We start from the raw sequence: 12,314 nt of genomic DNA, 5'->3' as shown, positions 1-12,314 counted from the left end.
TCAGTTTTGTGTCCTTTGTCTCATCAGTGTGAGAAACAAAGCTGTGTTTTTGCAGTAAAATGTGTTTTTGCAGTGGAAAATTCCACTAACCTTGCATATTCAAAAGTGATTGTTCAGGCATGACAGTGGCATAGCAGTGGGGAGTATGTTAAGCAGATAAGGGGAAGGTCCCACTGTCTCAGAATAAGGAGGATAGCTAAGAGAAACAGGATGAGCAGTGTGAAATCAGTAAAAACAAACAAAGAAAATCACTGGCCCTCTAGTCATGAGAGAAGAAGGAAAAAAAAAAGGAAAAGGACAAATTAACAGTTGGTTAAATAAATTTGTACATATATGGTATAGCAATAAGCATCGAGTAGTTTGTGAACCTGTAGTACTCAGCCAATGAGGAAACAGGGAAGAAATCAAGTGTTGGGTTGTAGGGAACATAAGGTTATGATATACTTTTGCTGGGCGCTCCTGCTTGCAGGATGCCCGCCGCTGCAATCACGAATAAAATAGCTTCACAGAAGAACCTGTCTGAGAAAATTATTAATAATGTGAATTTCTCACAACAAGCACATGGCATTAAGCTCTGTGCAGCTGAAATAATAAGCAAAATGATACTTCATCAATAGAGAGAGCTAAAGAGGCAAAAAGGGAATCTTGAATTCCTCTGAAAAGAAAGCCCTGTGATGTGCTGTTGAAACTGCACACGGAGAGGATGGCCCTGAGGGCAGGTAGTGCAGCAGAAAATCTCCTGTAAACATGAAACTGAACAGAAAACAATATGAAGAGCAAATCACTATTCATTTCTGTTACTATGATGAAAATACATGGCAGGACCTTTACCAGTCCCTTCCTCGAGAACTTCAAATATTATGTTAATATATAACTGTATCCTTTAGGAACTGGACCTCTCAATGATTTTTCAGAAGGAGAGATTAGCCCAGAGATTCTTCATACAGTTCTCCTGAGTAATTGGTTAAACAGTAATAGTTCATTAATTTTATGTAAAATAAGGCCCAACACATAAATTAATTTGATGCATACATGATTAATATACCAAAATAATGCTGATGAAATAAAATTATTTATTCCTGGTATAAAAGAGAGAGTTTGTGGAAGCCTTTGCAGGAACTGAGAACACCAACATGTGTAAGTCCCACCCCACAAGATTTACTAAGGCAGCTCACCCAGTGTCTAAGAATGACTTGAATGCCAACCTGGTATGGCAAATTGACTGGAACAAAAAAAAAAAATGTTTCAAAGACCAGCTATCCATTTTATTTAGTTCAAATATTTTTGAGAAATCTTATTAAAGCTACACTATAAACTCAATATGTGGGTTTTCTCTCCACCTGTTCTGCTAGGGACTACATGTAACAGGTCTGTACACTACTGAAACTTTTAAAATTCTCTCTCTCTCTCTCTCTCTCTCTCTCTTTCTCTTTCTCTCTCTCTTTCCTAAGAACACTATAGAAATCGCACCCTTGCAAAATATGAGTGACCAGATAGGGCGATGATAACAACACTTTATCTAAACAGATGTAGATTCAGTTGTGTATTTCGTAACATTGATGCAGTTGACTTCTAGAATACATGAACATGAAACATTACTCAGAATTAGTAAAATGGACTAATTCATCAGCCACTGTGGCAATATCCATCTCAACAGCAAAATGACTGCAAGAAAGAACAAAATACTATTTGGGAGGACAAAATTAGAGTTGCAAAGATGATTGTGGAAGTTCAATACAAACTGGCCATTTTCCTTTTACCTTTTGATGTACATCAGGACAAAAAGGACAATATATTTAACTACAGCAAGTTCAGTTGTGGTCTCTACAGAATGCTGACTTAAGCTAATGCCCTGAGTAACTTCTCGGAAAGGCTTTTGAAGAGCTGATGTGAGTGACAAATTGCACCAAATAATTTATTGGCTTTAGAAAGAATAAATAACTTTAGCAGTAGCACCTTGGATTATAAACTTTAATTTATAAATCCAGTGCGCTTATTTTCATTTCACATCTCAACACACAAATTTACAAACCTTCCATATACTGAAAATGTTTTTTTGTTTGTTTGTTTGGTTGGTTTGTTCCCATTAACCTGAAGAATAATGTAGGTTTCTTCCCTTCTAGCTAGAGATGTTCTCATTTCTAGCCCTTATTACCCTCTCCCTGAATCTGGAGCTGGACTCAATGATCTTTGTGGTCCTTGTGGGTCCCTTCCAACTCGGGATATTCTATTACTCTATGCATTTGTATATTCACCAGTATATCCTTTTAATTTAAATGTCTTTCTTCTTGTCTTTCTTATGAAGGTTTTAGATTTATTCATGTATAGTTTATGGCAATATTTGTCTCATATTTGCTATTACTTTTGTTCTGTAATGGACAATCAAAGATTTCCAACAGACTGAAGGAGCAGGCTATCCAAGGAAACAGTAGTTACAGAAATGCTGTTAACTGATCAATACAAAAGCCTTCATATTTGCTTGATATACCTCCTTATTTGCAAAGGGATGAAAAGCACCCACAACAGTCAGTGAGCACAAGTTCCCACTGGCTTGCACCAGGGCAATTGAACACGGATACTATTTTCTCACTGATTTCCCAGCTAAAGCAACTTACCAGTTTCCTACTTGAACCAGAGGATTTCCACCTAGTTTTGTTAAGAAACATTTTTACCCTCTTCTCTTTTCTACTGTTATCCTGCATGAAACGTAACTATTAGACACTATCAGTAGTTTACAGTGCTTTCTTGCTGCTCTCACTCTTTAAACTTGTACTACTGGTCTACAGCTTTTTGCTTTGACATACACACACTCTGAACTTGGGACTGTTCAAGTGCATCTGCTGCTAGTAAAAATTAATTATCAGTCAGCAACAAGTCAACTTCATCATGAAACAATCCCTTTAAACAACGTACTACTTTACAGAAGGTCCTGACACTTAAGTCTAGGCAACATGTTGCCCTTTGACAGATAATATTTATCTGAATACTGAGTAGGAAGTCCCACAATAACAAGCACCTTGCTGAGACTCCAGCAGTGCATATGAACCTGTAAGTCATTTTTACCAAGTTCAAGATTTCTTATTTTCTTCCTTCAACATGACCTGGATAAATTGCCCAAGATAACAAATAAAATCCTGAAAAAAATCCTCTTTAAAAATGGAGGATTTTTTTTTCAATGATAACTCTAATCTCATTTTACATCTCTTGTTTTACCAGTGATACCTTTGACTAAGGATCCTGTTAGCAGTTTTGTTTGATTGTTTGTTTGTTTCCTAAGGTTTGGAATAACTTTTAGCTGAGTTTATTTAATGCACAATCCTTGGCCTTCCATTGCATTAGTAGTCTCCTGAGCTGACTCCTGAGTATGCATACCTTCAACTCAACACAATGCGATGGCCTTATCTGATGAAAAGCCAGCCTTCCTCTTTCAGTATTTGGCACAGTGAAGCATAAAGCAGTTATTCTATTTAACTGTTAAGCCTTACTTGTTAGTTAAGACTGCAGACAGAGTGGGTGTCCATCTGGACTTCATGGATGTGGCATTGCACCAGCCCTGAGAGAAAAACACACAGGACATTGAATTCCATTAGCTTACCTTGCCTAACTGCATAAGTGTTTCTGTGCTCATCTTCCAAAAAAGTAATACTGAAATGCAAAAAATTATTTTTTTTTTCATATGGAAATTACCTCCAGGTTAAGAGTAGTGCCCTTTTTAAATGGTTTGTTGATAAACTATAGGTAAATGTTATAGCTATTCAGACAGGGAATTACAACTAATCATTAGCATCTTTAACGTATGGTTTATCTGTGTTAATACCCATTCATTAGCTGTTTTTGACACACACACACACACAAAAAAAAAAACTCTGATTTTTATCCCATCACTGAAAAGTAAAAAGGTATGCTCCAAAACTGTGTCCATTACAAAGCACTCACTACCACTTTCTGCAGCTTGACCCTGAATCGAAAATGTTATTCTCTCAGTTTACTAATTTCCATTAGGAAATGTATTTGGAAGCAAAAGTCACATTGTGAAAAGTTAACAGAATAAACAGGAAAAGAAAGAGGATTATCCTGTCTAAAATCCTTGACAGTTCAGTAACCTGACTTGTAAATCTGAGGAAGCTACTTGGCTATTCCCTGAGCAGTACAAGCATATCTCTGCTAATCTCTGCTTAGTCACAATCAAAACCATGATATTCATATTATGTTATTATTTCCCCACCATTTAAAGTCTTACTTAGTGAAATCCTAAAACCAAAAGATATAGGCTTCACAGAAATCTCATGCCCAAACTTTTTTTTTTATTCTAGGAGACTAGATAGAAAGTTATCAGGATCTTCTTTTCAAGTTACACCAAATTATAAAAATTTAGAAGAAAAAAAGGAAAAAGAAACTTCAAATGAAAAGAACAGTTATACAAGATATGCATTTAGCAATCCAGATACAGATCATGGAAAGAACAAATAAACGGTAAATTATTTAATGGGCTATAAGTAATGAAAAAACTTCTAAATCTAAGCTAATGAAAAGAGAGTAGAGGAAGAAATGCATTACTTAAATGCTGAGGAACTGAAATCACAGAATCACAGAATGGTCAGGGTTGCAAGGGACCTCTGAAGATCATCTAGTCCAACACCCCTGCTGAGCAGGATTACTCTCTGTGGAGAGTAGCCCATGCTGGAGCAGTCCGTTCCTGTAGGACTGCACCCTGTGGTACGGCTCCCGGGCTGGCAGTTCTCAGACCAGCAGGCATTTTCTTCTGCCCCAGGCTCAGGAGACTTTTTCTGTCAGCCATTTTCCAGTAGGGCATGGTCACCTTTAGGGCTGCTGCCCGCACCCAGTTACCCAGTCCCATGATACTTTCCCATCCCCCAAATGACTTCCATCTGGGTTGCTTTTTAGGATTTTTTTTATTTTTTCCATTAAATGCGGGGCCCAGCCTGGTGGCTTGCATGGTCGCCGGCCCCTGGCTCCTCCTGCTGGGCCCTACGCAGCCATGATGTGTCTCCGGCGTTGGTGTTCAGTGGGGACCGGGGCCATCTGTGTGTGTCCTGCTCCCAGTGCCACAAGAAGCTCTCATGTTCATCATGTCCATGATGTCTCATGTTCCACCAGAAGGACCGGGGTGCCTCACCTGTCACCAGAAGGACCTCGCGTCTCTTGTGTCATGGGAAGGACCTTGACGTCTCGCATGACACTGAATTGACCGCGACGTCGTGCCTTCCACTAACACCACCTCCAACTCTCACGCTCCAGCAGTAGGATCTTGACCTCTTGAGTGCCACCAGCTGGACTGGATGCAGGCTGGACACTCAGGGCACTTATGGCCAGCTGCCTTTTGTGAGGCCATAGGGTGACAGTGACTCTGTGGTGACATCACAAGGCTCTTGGGGTGCCCCTGGTGGCAGCACTTAGGGAATTAACGTGACTGTTGTGAGAAAGTGCTGACGTGAAATGGCTGCTCCACGCTGACAGGAGCAATGTCTGCCAGGCTGGGGTCCAGGCTGGGAGCTCGGCCTTTGGCCTGGGAACTGTGCCTGGGAGCCAGGGATGTCCCTGATGTGCAGCTGGACACCTGAGTACAGGAGATGCCCTGAAGAGGCCATCGAGGAGGACACAAGAAACTGGGGAACAACTTATCACCTGCTAAGGTAAAAAAGAGCCTGGGCATGAGGAATTTGGCCCAAGAAAGTGGAAACATGCATGAGAAATCAAGAGATGTTTAAAGAATATCAGGAACATTATCAGCTATTGGCTGTCCAAGGAGGATGGTAGAATCGAACAGCATCTCTTGACTACCTGAAGTGGTGGTGTCATCATAGAATCATTAAAGAACCACAGAATCACAGAATGGGCAGGATTGGGAAGGGACCCCTGAAGGTCATCTAGTCCAACCCCTCTGCCAAGCAGGATCACCTGGAGCACGTTGTGCAGGATGGCATCCAGGCAGGTTTTCAATATCTCCAGAGAAGGAGACTCCACAACCTCTCTGGGTAACCTGTTCCAGTGCTCTGTCACCCTCACAGAAAAGAAGTGCCCTCACATATTGAACCAGAACCTCCTGTGCTTCAGTTTGTGCCCACTGCCTCTCGTCCTGTCGGTGGACACAACTGAAAAGAGACCGGCTCCATCCTATCAACACCCTCCCCTCAGATATTTATAAACATTAATGAGGTCTCCCCTCAGTCTCTTCTCCAGGCTAAACAGGGCCAGCTCTCTCAGCCTGTCCTCATACGACAGGTGCTCCAGTCCTCTCATCACCTTCGTAGCCCTCTGCTGGACTCTCTCCAGTAGTTCTATGTCCCTCTTGTACTGGGGAGCCCAGAACTGGACACAATACTCCAGGTAGGGCCTCACAAGGGCTGAGTAGAAGGGCAGGATCACCTCCCTTAATCTGCTGGCAACACTCTTCCGAATGCAGCCCTGGATACTGTTGGCCTTCTTTGCCACAAGGGCACATTGCTGGCTCATGGTCAGCCTGGCGTCCACCAGGACTCCCAGGAAATGCAGAGGCTGCGCAATGTCATCAGCCTGGATTCATGGTGTTAGTGACATCACTACACTAACGCAGCTCCATGAATGCAGATCAACATATATTGGAATATTAATATACATATCAAGCTAAATTTCCAAATCACCTGTTGCAGTGATAACTAGATTTTTCTCAGAGCTTAAAACCAGAGGATCATGAAAATATCCTTAGAGGCTAATAACTGAATTAATTTGAATTCCCTGAATCTTGTTTGACTAAACAGAGTGGCCATTTCTTGCTCGTCAGAGGCTCTTCATATATAACTCATTCTCAGATAGAAGAAAATACCTTATTCTAATAAAGGAAGAATGTTTCATTGACTTCATTGTGCTTTAAATCAGGCTAAATAACAACAATGTATCCCTGAAGGCAAATCTGTTTTATTTTTCTGGTCTGGGAAGAGTAGTAGCTGGGAAGTTCAATACCCTTTAAGCAGCACAGGACACTGCTGGGGGAAGGTGCTGGTGATAAGATTTTGCAGTCTGATGTGGAAAAAGTAACATATAAATTGGTACTCCAGAAATTAAAGTGAATGTTTATCCATAAGAAAGTGAGCAACTTTTTCTATGAGTTTCAAGAAGGCAGCAGCATTAATCCTCACCTCATTTCACTTTCTTGTCACAGCTATATCATTGTCTCTATGGTAGGAAGCACTTCTGCTGTTGCTTCATTGATGTGATTGGAACAAATCTCAATTAGCAGTACTATGGCTCTGTAAGTTCCATCTATATCAGTCATTGTTTTTGCTTTAATCAGAAACAGAAAAAAAAGAAAATTAAACTCTGTAGTAAGGTGAAAAAACATTCTTAGAACAGAAAAAAAAAAAAGGGACCTTAGAAACTACTGTATTACTTCCTTTCAGTGTTCTGTTTTCTTTATTTCTCTATACCTCCAAAAGAAAGCCTAGAAGAAAAACAGGTAGGTAGGGCTAATATCCCAGTGCCAAGAAGGCCTTTACATTTTTATCTTTTGCAGTCTGTTAGGACATTGCTCCCAGATGGGCCAGTTTCAGTGTCTGTCTCAACAAACCTTAAAGCATCTCTGTGACTGCTTTCTATACAAGCTCCATCTGGGAACAGAACTCTTGATGTTGCTGATCTCTCTGGTTAACTCAAATAAAATAGGTTTTCAGGGTCTTTTAGTTTCTTGCTCATTAAGCCTGAGAATTTGTTTTGTTCCAAATATATACCCTATGGCAGAAAACCGACCAAATCAGATTTCAGCAGGAGAAATCACACTGCACAACTGTGACAATTTACTATTGAGTGGGTTAGGATTTGTTGCTAGCATATGGCTTAATTAAATAAAACCCTATTTTAAAAGGTTACTCTGTGTGCAGCTGTTAATATGTAAGCACTCAGTGCTAAAAGTAGATAAAAGCTCCAAGGTGATTTATTCATTTAAACATCAAAAATAAGCACTGAAAAAGAAAACTGGAATTCATCTTTTGATTTTATTCTTCTAGTTTTACTAGTTGGAGCCAGCTCCCTGTAGAGAAGCAGATCTGTAGGCAGGAAAGCCCACAGTGAAGTCCACAAACTCAGAGCCACACTTAAGAGCAGATGGAAACAGAGTATGAGAAATTTTTTCTACACAACAAGAAAAACCTTAGTCTGCCAAAGATGACTACAGTTGCTGCTATATTACTGCCAGCAGTGCATATGTTTCTTATGGGCAACTGAATGCTTTCCATTCAGTGTGTAAGAATCCTGTTCTCTTGACCTATATTAACTGGAAATGCTCTGAAGTTTTCTGAATCAGAGCCATACAGAAACCTCTCATAAAAAAATATTTTTTTTACATGTATTTTACATGTGTATATATGGTCTAGGGCTCACGGTATCTCAATGAGGAGATTCACTTAAAATTCAGAGAAAACAACCGCGTAGAAGTCATTCCAAGTATGTCTAGATTGCAACTTAAGCGGGCTTTTTGGCAAGCCCAGACAATCCAGATGAGGTATACTGTGGGAACACTCTGGCCTACGTGCCCAGACTTTCTCCTTAGAAACAGAGTATACATTTGCGCGTGTGTATGAACGGAAAATGGCACAGACAGATTTTGTCCTACAGGGAGTCAACGTGCTCAGGGCAAGTGTCCAGGTCTGGAAACTGGGAAGGTTTCCCAGATCCCAAAGTACAGACAGAGCCACAGAGAGCCAGGGTCTGGCTCCCCAGTTCTCTGGTTTTCATGCTCCAATTGTGCAAAAGGGTCTGAAAACAAGACTGAAAGGCTTCACCATCGTTTGATTTTTCAGAAGACCTGTCTTCAATGAAGGAGAAATGTGAATTTTGACATGAAAGGCCTCACATCCCAGCTCTAACACCCTTAAGGATCAGACTATTGAAAGAAATAAAGAGCCAAATAAGGTGTGGGACTGAGGTAGAAGATAAAATCTCCATCAGTAAAGTTTAGCACTTGAAAACACACAGTTCTGAGTAAATTCTGTATTACAGCTCTTGAACTACATCCCGTTAGCAGAACAAACAATACAATCTCCCAGTCATTCTTTCTGTAGGCTGAGGAAAGAGAACATTCAAAAGTAAAAAGACATCCAAACAGAGAACCAAAATTGTGGAAAATCCACATCTTCGCTGGAAACCTATAGCCACTGTGTACCGAGTTTCATCCTGTCCAGTGGATTTGTGAACTGCACGGTCTACAATAAAATTCCACTTCTTGTAAATCACCATTTCTGAGTTTCATAGGCTTCCCAAGCTGTTGCCACAATGAAGATTAAATCACAGCAAACATCAAATGCAGGAACTTCTGATCAAATATCTAACAGAGTGCGGAAGTAATACATTAACGTAAAGACTACCACATCTCACTGAAACACTAGAGAGGATTTTTTTCTTACAGACTTTTCCACATGAAACACTGACTCACTTAGCTTACTCTCTGGATCAGACAACAAAGAAATAAATGAAAATGATACAGTATTAGAACACAGTATTTTCCCATTTTCTTGACTGCATATGATGCAAATATTTTAAAAAATAATTAGGTTGGACTACCTACACTTGCAGTGAGAGTAATCTAAATCCCCCACTAGATTGTACTTTTCTCTCTGTATTTCTGACAATCAAGAGATACCTAATGTAGCTGATAGAAATAGAAATCTTATGTGTTGATCTCCTTCAGGCTACTAGTAACTTCATCTACTTCAGTGCCAGTTGCCAAGGGAACCAACAAATTGAGTCAGCGATAAACAGGGTAATCAATTTTAGTTATTTTCATCTGCCTCCTGTACTAATCCAAAACGTCCTTTCATCTCAGTACACTGATCAAACACAGGTTTAGTCTCTCTTCTTTTTCCCATACTTTTTCAATTAATACAGCTCATAAAAAACAGTAGTTCAGCTGCGTCACCACAACTTGACAGCTGGGTAGATTGAAAACTGGCCACATTCACAAAAGCCAAATTGAAGTTTGCAAAAAATGTCACAACTCCTGGTAACTGGTTGCTAAGAAATGTCTCATCCTTAGTTTGCTTAGATGGCAATGTGGATAACCACTTACAGTCCTTAAAAGAAGCAAAGAGAGATTATGACAGTCATTGGAGAACACAGTCAAAAAAAAAAAAAAAACCAACAACAACAGATACTGCTCAGTTCTGCACAGCTGCTCAGTTCTGCAGTGGGAGTGGATCAGATGTGTTCTTAAAGTCAGGCGTCCAGACTGCAACCCATCTTTCACCTGACATATTCCCAAAGAAAGTGTGCTGAACTCTGTGAGAGCTTTTATCATCAACTTTAATAAATTTTGCTTTGGTTGTCACCATTCAAATCTGCAATAGAATACACTAGCAATTAGCAATGTATTTAAGAGTGGAAAAAAGTGACATTATAAAAGATTACAAAAAGACCTTTGCATATAAAAACACACTACTTATATAATTCAGCCTCAAATCACTGCTAACTTCTTAAAAGTGAAAAAGAAGTCTTAATTTAAATTATTTGAGAAAAGAGATGAGAAAATAGAAGCAAAATTATTCCTGAGTAATGCTGAAAAATGAAATTCTCAGTACTACAGAGAAGTTCTTATTCCCTCCTCCCCACCTCTCCTTTTATTTATTTATTTTTAAATCTCATGACCCTGGATTTCTACCACCTTTCCATCCCAACTATAGTTTAATATACTTCAAAATTACAAGAAATCTGTCCAGTAAATTATAAAAACGCACAGGAATAGTTTTGAAGTAGCATATATAAAGGGATTTGAAATCAAAGTAACCTCTACTGTCTTGAAAGGGTTTATTTCTTCTTTTTATAGGAAAGAGATTCATTATACTTTGTTGAACGGTGGAAGAGAATGATCTCGTGAAAGAACTCTTCTGTGAGAAGACTTGTTTTGCAGTTTTGCAGTCAAACTTCTGTGAGGTTCTAGGTGTTTTCAGGTAAGGATGCCACAAATGAGATGACATTTGATCTCCACAGTGGTGCATTGGAACCGTGTTTGGTAACATTTGTATTTATTTATTTTTATAGATGAGCTATATTTATATTGAGATGTTAACTGGGCCAGAAGATGTGCTCACCCATCTTCTGCCACAGACTGTTAGTGGTGCTATGCTGGAGAGAATCTCTCCTTCCCTTTGCTAACTTTGTTGGTGCAGATCACCTAGAGACAAATAAAGTAACGGTAAAATTCTAAGCTAGGAACAGCAAGATGTTATCTTCCAGACATAGAGTGGGAAAGCCATCAACATGTAGAACAGCTGGTTCTTCCAAATCCTCCATGAGAAGCTCTGCTCCTCTTTCTGCTTCACCAACTGACAGTACAAGCATGTGTTGAGGTGCCTGCTTTTGAATTTTGTCCCTGCAATCAAGTCTTCAACTCTGCCATTGTTGCAAACTGACTGTTCCTTTTGAATCAGACTTGATTTCACTTGTTAGGCAGCTGCACAGATTCCTTTCTCACTTTTATTTAATATTTGATAATGAACTGCACCGTTAGAAACCCAAACCCGAAATTCTGGAATGTTTTGTTTTACATATTTTCAAACCGGAAGCTAAAGTCAACATTTTGCTTATTATATATAGTTTTCATTGCTTTATTAAAATACAGCTTATGTTGCCCATAGAGTCTACAGACAGGGCCAAGTCCCAGCTTGGGACTACAGCTATACATTTAATTTTGCTCTTCAGCAAAGCAATTAAAAACCAAATCAGTCTGAATTGATTGCATTAAAAATATAAACATACATATGTGAACGTAAATATCATGGACCTATAAAGATACTAGTCTTTGTAATACGTATGATCTGATCACCTGAATTTCCTTGGATGTTTCCACTCCTCCTCTCCTGCTGATGCTGTCAGTCTGGAAGGGCCTTCCAGAAGCTGCTGCCAATGACAAAGGTCACTTCAGCTGTTTCATTCATAACAACTAGATTTAAATGCAGCACTGAATAGCTAGCTAGATTATTTGCTTCTATGTCTCCCCAGAGTGCTTAACTTTTGAAACATACTTTATAATAAATACTGCTTGGATTCCTTCTGATAGACACAATTAGTGTTTCGAAAACAGTAGGAATCCAAAACTATCTATGCAGATGTAAATACTGATAATACTGATACTGATTAATTCCGTCTTTATAAAAAACAAACAAACAAACAAAAAAAAAACAGATATTCATTTGTGTTATATACACAAAAATATACCAGATAAAGAAATAATATGGCTTTCGAAATGTTGATCTAAAATTTGCCCTGGATGAATATGTAGTGGAAAGAATTAGATTTGGAAGATCAAGTCTGACTAGTTTTGGCTTGTT

Source organism: Cygnus atratus, chromosome Z (assembly GCF_013377495.2).
Source record: "Cygnus atratus isolate AKBS03 ecotype Queensland, Australia chromosome Z, CAtr_DNAZoo_HiC_assembly, whole genome shotgun sequence".
NCBI lineage: Eukaryota > Metazoa > Chordata > Aves > Anseriformes > Anatidae > Cygnus > Cygnus atratus.
The sequence above is the reverse complement of the archived record's forward strand: the minus strand, read 5'-3'. Positions refer to the sequence as shown.